This window comes from Pristiophorus japonicus, chromosome 9, assembly GCF_044704955.1.
Source record: "Pristiophorus japonicus isolate sPriJap1 chromosome 9, sPriJap1.hap1, whole genome shotgun sequence".
NCBI lineage: Eukaryota > Metazoa > Chordata > Chondrichthyes > Pristiophoridae > Pristiophorus > Pristiophorus japonicus.
Window position 1 is genome coordinate 222,646,319 of NC_091985.1, and position 15,250 is coordinate 222,661,568.

The following is a 15,250-nucleotide window of genomic DNA, read 5'->3' on the forward strand; positions in this document are numbered from 1 at the left end:
CATTCACGACTGGATGTGGCAGGACTAGAGCTTTTATCTGATCCGATGGTTGTGGGATTGCTTAGCCTTGTCTATAGTATGCTGCTTCTGCTTTTTAGCATGCATGTAGTCCTGTGTTGGAGTTTCCCCAGGTTGGCACCTTATTTTCAGGTATGCCTGGTGCTGTTCCTGGCATGCTCTTCTACACTCTTCATTGAACCAGGGTTGGTCCCCAGGCTTTATAGTAATGGTAGAGTGAGGGATATGCCGGGCCTTGAGGTTACAGATTGTGATGGAATACAATTCTGCTGCTGCTGATGGCCCACAGCGCCTCATGGATGCCCAGTTTTGAACTGCTAGATATGCTTTGCATCTATCCCATTTAGCACGGTGGTAGTGCCACACAACACAATGGAGGGTGTCCTCCGTATCAAGACGGGACTTCATCTCCACAATGACTCTGCAGTGGTCGCTGCTACCAGTGCTGTCATGGACAGATGCATCTGCAACAAGTAGATTGGTAAGGACGACATCAAGTAGGTTTTTCCTCTCGAGTTAGTTCTCACCATCTGCTGCAGGCCCAGTCGAGCAGTTATGTCCTTCAGGACTCGGTCAGCAGTGGTGCTACCGAGCCACTCGATGATGGACATTGAAGTCCCTCACCCAGAGTACATTCTGTGTCCTTGCTGCTCTCAGTGCCTCTTCCACATGGTGTTCAACATGGAGGAGTACTGATTCATCAGCTGAGGGAGGGCGGTAGGTGGTAATCAGCAGGATAGTTCCTTATCCATGCTTGACCTGAAGCCATGAGACTTCATGGGGTCCGGAGTTTTATCTATTACTGATGTCAAACTGATGGGCCTATAGCTACCCGGGTCTGCATTGTCTCCTTTTTTAAAAATGGGGACTACATTAGTCTCCTTCCAATCTGTAGGAACCATTCCAGAGTGCAGTGAGCAATTAAAAATACAGGCAATTACCGATAATTAATCCTTGCCCGTCAGCTTGGTCCACTTGAACCCAGATCGCTTCAGCTGTGCCTAATGAGGCAATATCAAGTCTCTCTCGCTGTTCGATTCTCACTGATTGAAATAGCAACCCCAGCTCCCCTTTGACCTACACTATCCTTTCTCAAACCATTGTAGACCTTTAGGTGAATGTCTGCCATCATTGTCATCTAGTCATGTCTCAGAAATACACAATACGTCTAAATTCTCCAACACAGCACAGGATTACAATTCTAACAATTTGCTTCCAACACTCCTTGCATTTACATAAAGGCAATTTAAAAGTCTCCCATCTATTTCTTAGTTATTAATTCTTGTTTGCTTCCTAACTGGTTTAACTTCATGCTTTGCTTCTATGTAATTATCACGTGCAATAAGGCTAACTTTGAACTTATCTACACTATCCCCTTGCTGAACTCTGGGATAATTCAGCACCCTCTGCCAACCTTTTAGCTCCCAAGAAGTTAAGATGGAGGTTGTCTCTCCTAAACAACTTACCTTGTCCAGCGAAAACCTCCCAATTATTGATGAAGTGAAGCTGCTTCTTTTTGCAGAGGTCCTGAAGCCAGATGTTGAATCCCAAGGTTTTGGCTATTTCTCTCCATCGATCGGGACATGACTGGTAACGTAGAAACATAGAAAATAAGTGCAGGAGTAGGCCATTCGGCCCTTCGAGCCTGCACCACCATTCAATAAGATCATGGCTGATCATTCACCTCAGTACCCCTTTCCCCCCTCAGCCCGGAGACTACTAACCTTGCATCCCTTTGCTGAAGGACATTTATGAGGCTTTTATAGGAATCCTGTATCACAAATGGACTTCTATCCATGATACCATTAGTTCCAATATGTAAACCTACTAAATATCTTGACATTCCCCTTTCATTAGTTCTTCCACACAATGCTGGAGATCAGTTACCTTGGTCTCTGGAAAACAGAAGACTGCTCTTGACAGAGCCTTACCTCTACATAGGCTGCTGCCTGTGTGCCTGATGGTGGAGTCCCCAATAAGGATTGCCCATTGCCTCTTGCTCTTGCTCTGGCTGTTCAAACAACGTCCTCTTGGACTTTTCAGCCTTCCTCTTACCTTTTCCAAGATGCTGATATTAGGATTGAGGTTCGGTATCACTGGTGCTGACCTCACTGCCTGTCGTGTTCTCCAAATCACAAAGCGGGGCATACCGGTTTGAAGTAATAAGAGAATCCAAAGAAACTGTCCCTTTAAATGGACACAGAGACTCTCTCCCTTTAAACAGGCACAGAGACTATGTGAAACTAAGAAAGAAGCATTATTGGCCAACTAAAAGTAAACCAGATGCTGGGGCCTGTAAGTAGCGCTCCACCAGCCGACATCCGACTGAAGCCCGACTGCTATCATCATCAGTGCCAGGCACAGGACCAGGGGGCGAGGGACAATTTTTGTTCCGGGGCACTGTGCATGGTGATGACGTCAGCCTCACTGAGCACAGCAGAGCGGGGTGCAACGTCTTACCGTCGCTGCAAAACTCCCGGCAAATTTAGCGGAAAGCGCTGTTCTCACTGCGCCCAGTCGCAAACTCATTTGCATCCCATTTCACCAGCTGGGAATGTTAATGGGAGATACAAAGTAGCAAAATTTCACCCCCTCTCCCTTTAAACAGGCACAGATTCACTGCAAATTTAAACAAACGCAGATACACTTCCCCTTTAAACATGTACAGAGACACTGCCCATTTAAACAGGCACAGGGACACTGCACCTTTGTGAGTCTCAGAGACACTGCCCCTTTAAACCGTCCCAGGGACACCGCCTCTTTAAAAACAGGCAGTGACACCCTCAAAGCCTCATCAAGTGCATCATCATCATCATCATCATAGGCAGTCCCTCGAAATCGAGAAAGATTTGCTTCCACTCTAAAAGTGAGTTCTTAGATGACTGAACAGTCTAATATGGGTATTACAGTCTCTGTCACAGGTGGGACAGACAGTCGTTGAAGGAATGGGTGGGTGGGACTGGTTTGCCGCACGTTCTTTCCGTTGCCCGAGTTTGTTTTCTGCATGCTCTAAGCGACGAGACTCGAGGTGCTCAGCACCGTCCCGGATGCACTTCCTCCACTTAGGATGGTCTTTGGCCAGAGACTCCCAGGTGTTGGTGGGGATGTTCCATTTTATCACGGAGGCTTTGAGGGTGTTACTGAAATGCTTCCTCTGCCCACCTGAGGCTCGCTTGCAATGTAGGAGTTCTGAGTAGAGCGCTTGCTTTGGGAGTCTTGTGTCAGGCATGTGAACGATGTGGCCCACGCAGCAGAGCTGGTCGAGTGTGGTCAGTGCTTTGATGCTGGGGATGTTGGCCTGATCGAGGACGCTAACGTTGGTGTGTCTGTCCTTCCAGGGGATTTGTAGGATGTTGCGGAGACATCGTTGGTGGTAATTCTCCAGCGATTTGAGATGTCTACTGAATACGGTCCACTTCTCAGCCATACAGGAGGGCAGGTATCACTATGGCCCTGTAGATCATGATCTTGATGACAGATTTGAGGGCATGATCTTCGAACACTCTTTTCCTCAGGCGCTCGAAGGCTGCGCTGGCGCACTGAAGGCGGTGTTGAATCTCATTGTCGGTGTTCTGCCCTTGCTTCTAATAGGCTCCCGAGGTATGGAAAGTAAGTGGTCCATGTTGTCCAGGGCCGCACCATAGATCTTGATGACTGGGGGGGGCGGTGGGGGGGGGGCAGTGCTGTGTGGTGGGGTCACGTTGGTGGAGGACCTTTGTCTTACGATGTTTCGTGTCAGGCGTATGCTTTCGTAGGCCTCAGTGAAGATGTTGACTATGACTTGGAGTTCAGTCTCTGAATGTGTGCCGACACAGAACAAGTGCAACATCCCCCACCGACACTTGGGAATCCCTGGCCCAAGACCGCCCTAAGTGGAGGAAAAGCATCCGGGAAGACGCTGAGCACCTCGAGTCTCTTCGCCGGGAGCAAGCTGAAGCCAAGAGTCGACAGTGACACCCGTTCCTTCAAACACCATCTGTTCCCACCTGTGACAGAGACTGTAAGTCCCGCATTGGACTCTTCAGTCACCTGAGAATGTGGAAGCAAGTCATCCTCGACTCTGAGGGACTGCCTCAGAAGAGAAGCCCCAGCCCCTTTAAACAGGCACAGTGACCCTGCCCCTTTAAACAGGCACAGTGACCCTGCCCCTTTAAACAGGTTCTGCTCACACAATCAGAGAATGGAAGAAGCCCATTTAGCCCGTCGAGCCCGTGCCGGCTCCCAGCTCGTCCCACACTCTCACCCTTTCCCCCGATCTTTGCAAATGTTTTTCTTTCAGATACTTATCCAATTCCCTTTTGGAAGTTGTGATTGAGTCTGCCTCCACCACCCTTTCAGGCCGTGCATTCCAGATCCTAACCACTCTCTGCGTACAAAAGTTTTTTCTTGCATCGCCTTTGGTTCATTTGCCACTAAGGGTGGGGGGTGGCGGTGTTTGGGGTGTGTTGTGGTCTCTATGAGGGGGTCAGGTTCCCTTCTGACCAACTTGAGCAGTTTCGAATCGCTCCCCCTCTCTTGGGTTCTGTACTCTGGATTTATTTGGGGGTGTGACAAAAGTGCAGGGGACACTGGTTTGATGCAAAGAATTTTGGTTTTATTACAGTCCAGGTAATACAGGCTTATTACTCTAGTAAGAAAATACACAGCCAAACTTACAATTACTTTAACAAAGAACAATACAAGGAAAGGTACAAGGTCAAACTTATAATCACTCTAATAAAGTACCTTACACTACACATTCAAAGGGGGCTGCAGTAAAATTATACCTCCCACCTCCCAATACCTAATTCTAGCTAGGTTAGACTCCAGGGCAGGGACTTATGCTTACCAATCCTTTTGATAGTTAATGGTAGATGGTGATGTTCTTCCTTTCTTCAGGACTTCAAGCCTTCGAGGCTGGAGAAGTTAGTTTTACAACTGTCACGTTGGTTTTGCTCCTTGTCTTGATGAGGTAGTAGCGAACACCCCTCTCCCCACCAACCTCTGTTGAAAACAGTGGCCAGTTATACGATTTCAGTGTTCTAATCTTGCCACCAAATCTCTTCACAATCCTTTGTATAATTTTGGCGGGCTTGGTTCTTCTTTGTAATATTTTGTCGGGCTTGTTAAAGTTGATATGTCTTGGGTGGGTTGATCTTCGAAAAACTGTTTCCTGATGGAAATATTAATTTGGTAATTGCAATGTCCTTTTGTGCTTAGTCTTTCGCATACAGGCTGGATTGGGCCTCTTTGTGATGTTTCTGCTGAAAATGGTTTGTCCAGACCCATGTTGATGGGGAGCTATCTCTGGGTGATACTGTGATGGTAATGTCTCTTGTGGAGGAAGATTTCCAAATACTCATTCATCCAGACAGGTTAACCCAGTCCTCACACCCAGACAGTCCCAATAATCAAGTGGGCTTCTTTAGTTCCCTCGGTCTGCCCACAGGCTTGAATTTGTCTTGTAAAAGTTTATAATTCTATTAAAGTTCGTAGTTTCTTCCATAAGCACTTTAGAATTCCAAACTTTTTGGCAGATAGTCCCAACTTAAATTTCCTTTCGAATGAGCCCAAACACAGGGAGGGAGGGGTTCTGGTGAATTTTGCTCTCTGCTGTCTCCTCAGTTTCTCTCTCTACCCTGTCCAGACCCCTCATGATTTTGAATACCTCAATCTAATCACCTCTTAACCTTTTCTGCTCCAAGGAGAACAACTCCAGTTTCTTTAGTCTACCCATGTAACTGAAATCCCTCATCTCGTGAATCATTCTTGTAAATCTTTTCCGCACCCTCTAAGGCCTTAACATCCTAATGTGCGATGCCCAGAATTGGACACAATACTCCAGTTGAGGCTGAACCAGTGTTTTATAAAGGTTCATCATAACCGCCTTGCTTTTGTACTCCATGATGCCCAGGATCCCGTAAGCTTTATTAACTGATTTCTCAACCACTCCTGTCACCTTCAGAGATTTGTGCACATATACCCGCAGATCTCACTGTTCATGCACCCCCTTTAGGATTGTACTCTTTCGTTTATTTTGCCTCTCCTCGTTCATTTAATCATGCTTCTCCAATTTTATTTCTCAGATTCACGGCCTCATTTTATTTCTTCCTCTGAGCACTTAACTCAATCTGGCAGCATGATGTTGGCGAGTGGTGATTAATTGCCCTGGGAACCAACAGGAAGAGAGCTCAGAGGCCGGAGGGCCCAGGGAGCAGAATGTTCTGCAACCAATCGCGGTGCTTGAGGGTTGGATCCTGAGTCAGCCAGTCAGGTGAGTCAGTGTGAACCCCTGTTAAACTATTTATCTTTTAAAAGTTAGATCGCAATTTCTTTTCTCAACAAAACAGTTTAACATTTGTCAGTATTTTGGGTCCCTCGAGTTCCTATTATGAGTTTCAGGTACTTCAGTGCCAAGTGGACTAGGTGTTTAAAGGTCATTCAATTCCCTCTTTCCACTTTGCTGTTAGTTAAATGTACAGTGATTGATTTCTTCTCATTATGCATTTGTAGTAGTTAAGGTAACATCCTTCCTGTTGGCAGTGAGTCACATTCTGTGCTGGGCGAGATGGCTGGTGGCACCAGCCTTTAAAATTGTCATCCTCTTGTTCAAATCTCTCCAGGGTCTCGCCCCTCCCTATCTCTGCAACCTCCTCCTGCCCACCAACCTGCTTAATAGGCTGGGTTTGTTTTCTTTGAAACAGAGGAGTATATGGGGAGAACTTAATGAGGTCTATAAAATTATGAGGGGCCTAGATAGAGCGGATAGGAAGGACCTGTTTCCCTCAGCACAGGGGTCAACAACGAGGGTGTATCGGGTTAAAGTAATTGTGGGGGAGGTTTAGAAGCGATTTGAGGGGAAATTTCTTCACCCAGAAGGTGGTGGGGGTCTGGAACTCACTGCCTGAAAGGGTGGTAGAAGCAAAAACCCTCACCACAGTGCGTCCGTGAGGCTGAGAACTTTGTTGATAGCATGTTTCGGGGGGTGTTCACCCTGCAGCTTAAGTGAGTGCAGGTATAGGAGGGAATGGGTGACCGCCAGACAGACAAGGAGGACCAGGCAGGTGGGGCAGGAGTCCCCTGACTCACTAACCGGTTTTCAGTTCTGGATACTGGTGAGCCCGATGTTTGCACTGGGGAGTACAACCAATGCCAAGTCCACGGCACCGCGGGTTGCTCAGCTGCAGGCAGATTTTAGGGAGCTACGAAAGCGATTAAAAGCACGACCTCAAAGGTCATAATCTCTTGATTACTCCTGGTGCCACGTACTAGTGAGTACAGAAATAGGAAGATAGAACAGATGAATGCACAGCTGGAGAGATAGTGCAGGAGACTTTAGATTCCTGAGACTTTGGGACCATTTCTGGAGGAGATGGGACCTGTACGTGCCGGGCGGGTTGCCCCTCAACAGGACCGGGACTGATATCCTCACCGGGGATTTTGCTAATGTTTGGAAGGCAGAAGAAACAAAGGCTAGAAAATAGACAACAAGGGAGTTTGGCAGTGCTAAATGCCAGTGCCAGTATGTTTCAGTGAGATCGCCCCTCATTCTTCTAAACTCTAAAGTGTATAGGCCCATTCTACACACTCTCTAATCATAAGACAGCCCTCTTCAGAAACACTTCAATGCCAGTGCAAGGAGTCTAGGGAATGATGGCAGATGAGATGAGGGCACTGATGGACATGTGTGAGTATGATATTGTAGCTATTAGTGAGACATGGCTAAAAGAACTACAGGAATGACAGCTCAACATTCCTGGTTACAGCGTTGCCAGTGACACCCACATCCCATGAATGAATAATAACGATGAATTTGAAATATTAGATGAAATAAACAGGTCTAGTTGCACCTCCCCTTTTCCTAATCTGTCACCATTCAGATAATAGTCTGTCTCTCTGTTTTTACCACCAAAGTGGATAACCTCACATTTATCCACAAAGGGCCTCGCACAACGAGATTGCTAATTAATCCTCTCTCATTACACAACACCCAGCCTAAGGTGGCCTCCCCACCCCCCCCCAGTTGGTTCCTCGACATATTGGTCTAGAAAACCATCCCTTACGCACTCCAGGAAATCCTCCTCCATCGTATTGCTTCCAGTTTGGTTAGCCCAATCGATATGCATGTTAAAGTCACCCATGATAACTGCTGCACCTTTATTGCACGCACCCCTAATTTCCTGTTTGATGCCCTCCCCAACATCACTACTACTGTTTGGAGGTCTGTACACAACTCCCACTAATGTTTTTTGCCCTTTGGTGTTCTGCAGCTCTACCCATATAGATTCCACATCATCCAAGCTAATGTCCTTCCTAACTATTGCATTAATCTCTTCTTTAACCAGCAATGCTACCCCACCTCCTTTTCCTTTTATTCTATCCTTCCTGAAACAAGGCTTTTGATAAGGTCCTATTGGCAGACTGGTCACTAAAGTTAAAGCTCATGGGATCCAGAACATAGTGACAAGTTGCATTCAAAATTGGCTAAGGCAGGAAGCAAAGTGTAATGGTCGATGGGTGTTTTTGTGACTGGGAGGATGTTTCCAGTGGGGTTTTACAGGGCTCTACTTTAGTCCCTTTCTTTTTGTGGTATATAATCAATGATTTGGACTTGAATGTAGGGGTTTTGATTAAGAAGCTTGCAGATGATATGAAAATTGGTCGTGTGGTTGACAATGAAGAAGAAAGCTGTAGACTGCAGGAAGATATCAATGGACTGGTCAGGTGGGCACAACAGTGGCAAATGGAATTCAATCTGCAGAAATGTGAGGTAATGCATTTGTGAAGGGCTAACTAGACAAGTAAATACACAATAAATGGTAGGATACTGAGAAGTGTAGAGGAACAGAGGGACCTTGGAGTGCATGTCCATAGATCCCTGAAGGAACTAGGACGGGTAGATAAGGTGGTTATTAGCCGAGGCATAGAATATAAAAGCAGGGAGGTTATGCTTGAACTATATAAAATTCCAGTTACGCCACAGTTAGAGTACTGCGTGCAGTTAGAGTCACCACATTACAGGAAAGATGTGCAGTAAAGAGGGTACAGAGGAGATTTACGAGGATGCTGCCTCAACTGGAGAATTTTAACTGAGGAAAGATTGGATAGGCTGGGGTTGTTGTCTTTGGAATAGAGGAGGCTGAGGAGAGCCCTATTTGAGGTCTATAGAATTAAGAAGGGCCTAGATAGAGTGGATATGAAGGACCTATTTCCCTTAGCAGAGTGGTCAATAACCAGGGGGCATAGATTTAAAGTAATTAGTAGAAGGTTCAGATGGGATTTGAGGAGACAATTTTTCACGCAGTGGGTGGTGGGGGTCTGGAACTCACGCCTGAAAGGGAGGCAGAAACACTCACCACATACTCAACGTACTTTGATGCGCACATAAAGTGCCGTAACCTATAAGGTTACGGACCAAGAACTGGAAAGTGGGATTAGGCGGACATGGCTTCCTTCTGTGCTGTAAATTTCTGTAATTCTATGATCCTGTACTTGCAGTGGTGACTTTTGTAAATTATGAGGACAGGTTGCACAGACTAGGCTTGTATTCCTTTGAATTTCGAAGATTAATGGTTGACCTAATTAAGATGTTTAAGATGATTAAAGGAAAAACTATTTCCTCTGGTGAGGGCGTCCACCGCAAGATGGTTCAGGGGTGATGTCAGGAAGCACTCCCTCACACAAATGCTGAGAGGCTGTTTCTCGTGGCTCGAGAGTCTAGAACTCGGGGTCAGAGGGGCCAATATTCCTCATTGCCTTTAATTCTTCCTGCATCTAACCTGTCCAATCCCGTCAGAATTTTATATGTTTCTATGAGATCCCCTCTCATCTTATAAACTCCAGTGAATACAGTCGATCCAGTCTCTCCTCATATGTCAGTCCTTCCATCCCGGAAATCAGTCTGGTGAACCTTTGCTGCACTCCCTCAAGAGCAAGAATGTCCTTCCTCAGATTAGGTGACCAAAACTGAACACAATATTCCAGGTGAGACCTCACCAAGGCCCTGTACAACTGCAGTAAGACCTCCCTGCTCCTATACTCAAATGCCCTAGCAATGAAGGCCAACATACCTTTGCCGCCTTCACCACCTACTGTACCTGCATGCCAACTTTCAATGACTGATGTACCATAACACCCAGGTCTCGTTGCACCTCCCCTTTTCCGAATCTGCCACCATTCAGATAATATTCTGCCTTCGTGTTATTGCCACCAAAGTGGATAACCTCACATTTATCCACATTATACTGCATCTGCCATGCATTTGCCCACTCACCTAGCCTGTCCAAGTCACCCTGCAGCCCCTTAGCGTCCTCCTCACAGCTCACACCGCCACCCAGCTTAATGTCATCTGCAAACTTGGAGATATTACACTCAATTCCCTTGTCCAAATCATTAATGTATATTGTAAATAGCTGGGGTCCCATCACTGAGCCCTTCGGAACCCCACTAGTCACTGCCTGCCATTCTGAAAAGCACCCATTTATCCCGACTCTCTGCTTCCTGTCTGCCAACCAGTTCTCTATCACGTCAGTACATTACCCCCCAATACAATGTGCTTTAATTTTGCACACCAATCTCTTGTGTGGGACCTTGTCAAAAGCCTTTTGAAAGTTCAAATACACCACATCCACTTGTTTACTCTACCAGTTACATCCTCAAAAAAATCTAGATTTGTCAAGCAGGATTTCCCTTTCATAAATCCATGCTGACTTGGACCGATTCCGTCACTGCTTTCCAAATGTGCTGCTATTTCATCTTCAATAATTGATTCCAACATTTTCCCCACTACTGATGTCAGGCTAACTGGTCTATAATTACCCCTTTTCTCTCTCCCTCGTTTCTTAAAAAGCGGTGTTACATTAGCTACCTTCCAGTCCATAGGAACTGATCCAGAGTCGATAGACTGTTGGAAAATGATCATCAATGCATCCACTATTTCTAGGGCTACTTCCTTAAGTACTCTGGGATGCAGACCATCAGGCCCTGGGGACATATCGGCCTTCAATCCCATCAATTTCCCGCCTAATAAGAATTTCCTTCAGTTCCTCCTTCTCACTAGACCCTTGGTCCCCTAGTATTTCCAGAAGGTTATTTGTGTCTTCCTTCGAAAAGACAGAACCAAAGTATTTGTTTAACTGGTCCGCCATTTCTTTGTTCCCCATTCTAAATTCACCTGAATCTGACTGCAAGGGACCTACATTTGTTTTCACTAATCTTTTTCTCTTCACATATCTGTAGAAGGTTTTGCAGTCACTTTTTATGTTCCCAGCAAGCTTCTCTCATACTCTATTTTCCCCCTTCTAATTAAACCCTTTGTCCTCCTCTGCTGTATTATAAAATTCTCCCAGTTCTCAGGTTTGCTGCTTTTTCTGGCCAATTTATATGCCTCTTCCTTGGATTTAACACAATCCTTAATTTCCTTTGTTAGCCACGGTTGAGCCACCTTCCCTGTTTTATTTTTGCCCCATTCAGGGATGTACAATTGTTGAAGTTCATCCATGTGATCTTTAAATATTTGCCATTGCCTGTCCACCGTCAACCCTTTTTAAGTATCACTCGCCAGTCTATTCTAGCCAATTCGAGTCTCATACCATCGAAGTTACCGTTCCTTAAGTTCAGGACCCTAGTCTCTGAATTAACTGTGTCACTCTCCATCTTCATAAAGAATTCTACCATATTATGGTCACTCTTCCCCAAGGGGCCTCGCACAACAAGATTGCTAATTAGTCCTTTCTCATTACACATCACCCAGTCTAGGATGGCGAGCCCTCTAGTTGGTTCCTCAACATATTGGCCGAGAAAACCATCCCTAATACACTCCAGAAAATCCTTCTCCACCGCATTGCTACCAGTTTGGTTAGCCCAATCAATATGTAGGTTAAAGTCGCCCATGATGATTGCTGTACCTTTATTGCACACATCCCTAATTTCTTGTTTGATGCTGTCCCCAACCTCACTACTACTGTTTGGTGGTCTGTACACAACTCCCACTAGCGTCTTCTGCCCTTTGGTATTCCGTAGCTCCACCCATACCGATTCCATATCATCCAAGCTAATGTCCTTCCTTACTATTGCATTAATTTCCTCTTTAATCAGCAATGCCACCCCACCTCCTTTTCCTTTCTGTCTATCCTTCCTGAATGTTGAATATCTCTGGATGTTGAGTTCCCAGCATTGGTCACCCTGGAGCCATGTCTCCGTGATCCCAAAATCTCTGCTCCTCCGCTTCTTTTAAAGTTTTACTATTTAATGTTCATTTCCTCCCTTTTTCTTCCTGCCAAAATGTATCTCATCAGATTTCTCTGCACTAAATTTCATCTGACATCTACCTGCCCCATTTACAAACCTGTGCATTCAGACTGAACTCACTTACAGTCATCTTCACAGTTTCCCACGCTCCCCATTTTTGGCGTCATCTGGAGATCTGATCTTTTGCCCCATATACCCAAGTCCAGATCATTTCTCTCTATTGAGGAGCAATGGTCCCCACATTGACCCTGGAGACACCACTGTTTACATCTCTCCAGTCTGAAGAACATCCATTAACCACTACTCTGTTTTCTGCTCTTTACCTAGCTTCCTCTCCACGTGGCCCTACTCCCTCTAATACTGTGAGCCTTAATTTGATCAACAAGCCTCCTGTATGGCATCTTATCAAACATTGTTTGACAATCCATCTACACAACATCCACTGCATTTCCTTTCTCACTGCACTGTGTTATTTCCTGAAATAATCCCTGCTGTGTGTCCTGAATGAACCCATTTCACTACCAAATGTTGCAATGTTTGCTCCACCCCAGAGTTCCATCTGTCTAAAGCCACAAGAAAAGGTCCAATTTTTGCTGGAGTTTGACAGAAACCTGCTTTAAAAATGGGGCAGAGTTTCAGCAATCAGGGACGATCCAGCCTCAGCCCCGCCCACTGGATGTCACAAGCCCCGCCCCCTCACACTCCCATTGTTTGGAGGACCAGCCGCCCGCTCGGTCCTCCAGCCCCTCCCCCGCTCTTCCTATTGGTCTGGAGCTCCCGTCAATTACCCGGGCTGAATTAATGCTCAGTCTGGGGGTCTGGAGCTAATGTTGTGGAGTATTAAAAATATAACACTCACACGAAAGGGTTTTTGTAGAGAAAAGAGTTGTTTATTAAAAGCTGATTAATCAAGGGAGATCCGGCCTCATCAGTACCGTTACTGAGTGCTCTCAACGCCGATCTCACAGGACAAGCTGTGTAATTACATTTTTATACAGTTGATACAGTCAAAATGGTGGAACTACGTGGGGAAGTGTTCCATTGGTTAATACAGGTTACAACAATTTCATTGGGTGCAACAGTTACATTAATTTTATTGATTACAGTAATTTCTAATGATTCCATTGGTACATTCAGTTCTGACGACTGTTGCTAGGGAATAGCTGCCTACAGGTTATGTGTTACATTTCTAGGAACGTCTTCCCAGGCTAATTCTCAGACTAATGTCCTTGGCAGACATATGGCTACCCTCTGCTTAAAAGAGGCATTGTCCCTGTTATCTCCTGTGGCTGGAACATCGTGGCGGCCTCTCATTATTTCTGTGAGCTGTTTACATAAATCTTGTGGGTGTTCTTATCCCCTAAGAGAATTTCTCTGACCTTAGTGTTTCTGCCTAATTCAGCTATTCTACCATGAATGCATTTTAAACCTTACTCTCAGTCTTACTTTATTTTAATTACACCGAATTACTTTATCCCTAATTAAGGTTTTTTGCTCTTACAATCCCCCATTTGATCAGGTGGTAACCCCTAATACCCACCACGAACAACAATTTTCCTTTCCCTGCCTTTTCCTGTCTTGATTCGTGTGTCTCTCGCCTCGGTTTCGTTGATCAGGCGATAGGATTGGGACACTCACGACTCATATCAGGTATTCATGCCGTCTTTGTGTTTGATTACACCTTTTTGGATCTAACAAAGGCTTTCTGCGTTCTTGGTTACGGGCCTTGGCCAATGTCTTTGCTCTGCGTCTCTTGTATCTGCCTGCACATTCTCCCCGGAGTATCAGCACCACTATCAGCTGCACTCGGACTAACACATGGGATATAATTCTAATCCCTATCTTGTAACTTTGCTCGGGTATGCCTCTCCTGTTTTTGCATTTGTTACATAACATCACCAACCAACTCAAGGCTATTACTATCTACTGCCACTAGGGCATGTGAAAAGATTCTTATCCATGGATGTATAATCTCAAGTATCAAGGTGGGTTTTTCAGGTTATCCTTTATTTCACTGTCCAGTTCTTTGCCTTTATCCTTTAACTCATAATATCTTATAATGTAATTTCTTAACGGTCCTTTGAGCTCAGTTAAATCTTCAAGTAACGGGAATTGGTGGTGCTTGCTCTTCCATGTAATCATCAATATCTTGCTTAATCTCATCGCTTATATTGCCTTCCTGGCGTTTATATAGGTCATGTGTGCTCTTCCCACTACCACCGACACTCTGGGAGTAAAGCAAAAGTTAGGCATTGTAATGTTACAAGTCAAGCCTCCATCATCGTAAGTTCCCAGGCTAGTTACCACACAATATTCTCCTCACCCTTGATAGGCTTAATGTGTGGGTTCGGTTCGGGCAGGGCTTATTCCAATGACACATCCTTCTGTAGTATTGTCAAACCCACAGCTATCCTTGCTCCAGTCTCCCACTGGGTGAGTACATATAGTTAAGCTTCCTTCTCTCCGGCATCCGCATAAAGATATTCCCCTTATATTTCCATTCTTTTTGATCTCATACTGGTCCATCGCAGATGTACTCTTCCCCTCGTATTATGTTTGTTTCTCCTCCCATCCTCCTGTAACCGCATACACCCTAGTCATTCCTTTCAGGGTGCAGGCGTCTAATGGCCCAGTGTGCTGTACCATTTCTTTCAACTGGGTGCTATTTATCCAATCTGGAACTCGCCGCCCAGTTTGTATCTGATCCATATTGTGTCTCACCTGACCGATCATCCGTCTCCCATTGGCATGATGTGTCTCTTTTCCTGCCCTCGGCATCGTCCTCTCATTCCTGCTTATTTAGCTCGTTAATTGTTTGTGCATGGCCTTCCAATACGGATATACCCTCCAGCAGTATTTTGGATGTTTTAGATCCTAACTCTGAAGATTCTATCCCTATCCCGGCCTGTTTCCTCATCGTACCTCCATCGTTCTCCTCAAACTATCTGCTCCTGCTTGGATCACCTGTATAGCTAGTGCATCTACTAGCGAGGTCCCTGTACTT

The 15,250-nt window shown here is 45.5% G+C and overlaps 1 protein-coding gene and 1 pseudogene across 1 annotated transcript in view; one reads left to right on the forward strand and one right to left on the reverse strand.

Annotated features, from left to right (window-relative positions):
* The window catches only part of LOC139273796 (zinc finger protein 585A-like), a 280,327-nt pseudogene that overhangs the window by 84,163 nt on the left and 180,914 nt on the right, over positions 1 to 15,250 (reverse strand).
* Positions 1 to 15,250, forward strand: part of LOC139273763 (gastrula zinc finger protein XlCGF57.1-like) — a 33,878-nt gene that overhangs the window by 9,156 nt on the left and 9,472 nt on the right. The window contains exon 2 of the mRNA XM_070890826.1: positions 6,084 to 6,271. The gene's annotated coding sequence lies outside the window, so the exon portion shown is untranslated. The remainder of the gene's footprint in view (positions 1 to 6,083; positions 6,272 to 15,250) is intronic.